The sequence below is a fragment of the Octodon degus genome, unplaced genomic scaffold, assembly GCF_000260255.1.
Source record: "Octodon degus isolate 3935 unplaced genomic scaffold, OctDeg1.0 scaffold00079, whole genome shotgun sequence".
Taxonomy (NCBI): domain Eukaryota; kingdom Metazoa; phylum Chordata; class Mammalia; order Rodentia; family Octodontidae; genus Octodon; species Octodon degus.
The window spans coordinates 1,275,628-1,278,126 of record NW_004524655.1 but is presented as its reverse complement, the minus strand read 5'-3'; the positions used below and the strand labels follow the sequence as shown (position 1 = coordinate 1,278,126).

General features: G+C 41.7%; 1 long non-coding RNA gene across 1 annotated transcript in view; it reads right to left on the bottom strand.

The window, feature by feature from the left end:
• LOC111818081 overlaps positions 1 to 2,499 on the bottom strand; it is a 17,295-nt gene that overhangs the window by 9,155 nt on the left and 5,641 nt on the right. The window lies entirely within an intron of this gene.

The following is a 2,499-nucleotide window of genomic DNA, read 5'->3' as shown; positions in this document are numbered from 1 at the left end:
AGAGACAGACAGACAGCTTGAGGTAAACAAAGACAAAGGATTTTTCTCAGCAGATGATCTTCTATATAAGACATGCTTAAACCCTTGGAACGTGAGACTGGTTCAGCAGGTCTATCCTTTGCTTTTCTGATGTAAGTCTGTACTTTAGTGTAATAGTAGACAGCTGTGCCTCTCAATACCTTCCCTGAGGGATGCAGGAAGCAGTCTATGTGTAGGATGAAAGGCAAGGAGGGTGCATATGTGCAAAAGCCTCAAAACTTGTTTTGGATCCACCTTTATGCTCCATCTAACCGGGTTTGTGTAAGTTTCCCCGAGCATCACAGAGGGTCTAATAGACCCACCCCACATCAAGATTTTTTTAAAGTTTTCTGGTAGAAATAGTCTGATTCAGAACAATGGCACATGAAAAACCAGATTTGCAAGTTTTGGAGATCAGAAGTGAATCACCATCCGATGACTCATATATGGATGATAGAGCTGATCCATCGTGGTAAAATACGTGCTTTCATCACAGAAGCCTGGTGTAGGTGTGTGCTGCTGCTGCTGCTGTCGCTGCTGCTGACTTTGATGTTGGCCATGGGAGCCAAAGTTTCTGTGACAGTGAAATGAAGCAAGAATCCACAGATACAGACACAGGGCATGCAGACCTCCTTGATTCAGATGACAAAGAAAATAGCAATGTGAGTACACATTCGCCGAGTTGAAATGTTGTGAAACAACCATGCAACCAAAGGGAATGATTCGATGCTAGAACTAGGTCCACAAAGAATGAAGGCCTTTGCAGGGGTGAAACCTATTGGACAGAATGCCAGCCCCGCCACTCAGTGTTGGAGATTGTAACAGAAATGCTATGCGATGCTGTGAAATGCACAAAGACTTTAACACAAGTAAAACATTCTCTATGCACCAATAGCCATGCTGAAAAACATACGTAACACTACGACTCACTAGCTGAACTGAAAGCGTTCATTGGTCTGCTGGACTTACCGCAGATTTCTCATGGTGATTGCAGGAATGTAAAAGACTTTTGCAAAAGAGATGGGCCGAAATATGGTCTGACCATATATGCTCTTGTTATGCTTCCTGTTTCCACATTTATCCTGAAGCTCAGACTTGGGTCCCTATTCATACGGTAATAAATTGGATGATGTTGTCAACAGACTTGACGCTCCCAGCTCCCGAATTAATTTGCTGTGTGACGCACAAAAGTAAATGTTCTTGACCAGTTTCAACTTGAAATAACATTAGCTAACAGAGCACAAGTCGACCAGCACGGGAACTGTACACAGGAACAAAGCAGAAATTCCAAATGAAATGTTACAACTTCAGAACAGAGAATTGTAGACTACTACCTTCGAATTTCAGAAGGGTACAACATTAGCCTCCTGTATGGCAAGGAAAAGCCAAGCGCATTGCTCATGTCAACGTTTCACCATGAGGGAAAGAGTGATACAGAAACCTTGACCGAATGGAAGACTGAGTTGAAAACTTCCCACAAGAAAACCAAATGTGGCGTTGATGATTTTGATGAGTTATGCAGCAACTGTGCTAGCCCTTGAAGCACAAAGCGTTGGCCAGTCCCTGTGTTGCACTTGATCCTAAACCTGTGTGGCATAAATAGCTTGACAGTTTACAAAGAAAATAACGAGTGCAAAATATCATGGAGATCTTTCCTTAGAAGATGGAGACTGGAGCTCCTAAGAGGCCATTTACAGCAAAGGAAAAGCAAAATGTTTCTGCCCGGGGAGCTGAGCAAAACACTGCGGAGCACACTGGGGAGCTGGCAGGTGAACAGGCAAGTGCAGCCTCACAGAAAACAGCTACAACAACAGGGAAACTGAAGAGATGTCACTTGTGCCCTATAAGGAAGTAGTACAGGAGGGCAAAAATACATGCTATCAATGTAAGCGACTCTTGTGTATGGAGCTTTCAGTTGTCACGTGTGAAGACTGCCTTGGGTGTGACAGTTGAAGCAAAACTTATTTTTGTGGGTAGGACTCTATTGGTGTTTTCATTTTTGTTCACATAAAAATTTATTCCTGATGTTGTCTCTTAGGTTTTGTCAGTGAGTACACAGCTGATGTGTGAACACTGATGTCGATACACGCAATACATATTAAGAATTTAGTAAATATAATCATTATTTTATTGATTGATATTTTGTTTCTGTTAAATGCACACTGAATAATACAATAAGAACCTCCTGACAAATCAGCACAACCACTGAGATGTCAAGATTTCCTACAAGGAGGCCAGGGGTGCAGGAGACACATGCTGATGGTATAAGCGATGTATACGGATAGAACATGCTGTTGTCACGTGTGCAGACTGCCTTACGTGTGACAACTGAAGTAGAGATTCTTTGTAGAGTGCTACTAGCATTTTCATCATAGTTAATCTGGGAATTTATTTCTTTTGTTCTTTTTCATACCTTGTACACCAAAAGACAGTCAATGCTGAAAATTTTGATCTTTTTTATAAACACTCAATAAACCTTAA